Genomic DNA, 1,818 nt, shown 5'->3' with positions numbered 1-1,818 from the left:
GCCCTCATCTATTCTTTTGGTTACATTCTTAATCTCACGCACAAGGCTATACTGACTGTTCCCAAAATAATTAACTTTGTAACCACTAACACTGTTTCTGGGGACATGACAAGAATCAGCTATTGGGGACTGAGTGACCGAGAACTTTGGAGAAATCTGAGGTGACATGAGAGAACCAGCATGAATTTGTAAAGGGTAAATCTTATCCAATGAACATTGTTGAATGGTTTGTGCAGTATTATTAATGTGATTATTAAGGAAATTCTGAGATGCAGAGGGATTTAGGTGTTTTGATGTATGAGACACATGAGATACAGCAAGTAATTCAGCAGTCCAATGGGATACCTCGTATATTACGAGAGGAATGGAAGATAAAATTAAGGATCTTATATTTCATTTATACAGGACATTCGTGAGACCACACATCTGATACTAAGTGCAGAGATAGTAGGAACTGCAGATGCTGGAGAATCCGAGACAACAAGGTACAGGGCTGGATGAACACATCAGGCCAAGCAGCATCATAGGAGAAGTGCAGTTTTGATTTCTTTATTTTGAAGATGGATGTCAATGTGTTGGAGGAAGTTCAGAGGAGGTTCACAAAATTGGAATGAGTGGGTTGACTTATAAGGAAAGATTGGACAGTTTGGGCCTGTTTTAACTGGAGTTTAGCAGAGTGAGGGGTGACCTGATTAAGGTGTATATGATCCTGAACCCTTTGGCAAGGTGGGTGGGAAAGGATAATTCCTCTTGTCTGGGTCCAGAACTAGAAGATTTTGTGTTAAAATCAGGGGTTGCTCTTTCAGAACAGAACTGATGAGATTCTGTTTTCTCTGACTTTGGGACTCTGCCTCAGGAGGCAGTGGAGGTGGGGTCAGTGAATATTTTTAATACAGTGGTTGATCTATTCTTATTGGGCAGGTGAATCAAAGGTTATTGGGGATGGATGAAATTGTGGAATTTGAAACAGAAACAGATCAGACATGATGTAATTGCACAGTAGAGGAGGCTTGAGGGGTGGAATGTCCTGCTCCTGCTCCCAATTCCTAAGTTCGTATGCTCTTAAGCATTGCAATGGCACCGTCAATGTGAACAGGTCATGCTGTAATGACACCTTCTCACCAGTGGTGGTGCTGTATGATCTTTGATTCACATCTGGTTCCTCAGTCTGTGCTGCAGGGCAGCTCCCAATTCCACAACTAATACCATCTCCATGTTTCTAGATTATTGTTCCATTGACTATATTACCAAGGCTGACAATACAAAATGGGAACAGTTATAATTGTTCAACAAATATGGCAAGACTGCTGGACTGCGAAGCGTTGAGCACTTGAGACTGACTTCGTCTAAATCTGCTCTGATCCTGCTTTCCCTGAAGTATAGATTTCATCAAGAGGACTCTGTAAACGTTTATAATGAATGACAGAATGAAAATTGATTCAAATACAGCAGCAACAACAACTCATACTTAGAAAGCATCCAAATACAATTATACATCAACAGGTGCATTACCTATCAAAATTACCCCAGTTGACACTTCAGTGTGATACAGAGCGCATGCTGCACTGTCAGAGGGTCAGTACTCAGGAATGTTGCACTGTCTTAGCATCAGTACTGAAGGAGTGTTGCACCGTCAGAGGGTCAATACTAGAGGATTGCTGCACTGTCGGAAGGTCAGTACTAAAGGATTGCTGCACTGTCAGAGGATCAGTACTAAGGGAGTGCCACAGTCAGAGGTTCAATACTGAGGGAGCCCTGCACTGTCGGAGGGTCAGTATTGAGGGATTGCAGCACTGTCAGAGGGACAGTCCTGACAGA

This window comes from Rhincodon typus, chromosome 47 (assembly GCF_021869965.1).
Source record: "Rhincodon typus isolate 14 chromosome 47, sRhiTyp1.1, whole genome shotgun sequence".
Taxonomy (NCBI): domain Eukaryota; kingdom Metazoa; phylum Chordata; class Chondrichthyes; order Orectolobiformes; family Rhincodontidae; genus Rhincodon; species Rhincodon typus.
Note: the sequence above shows the minus strand (reverse complement) of the source record.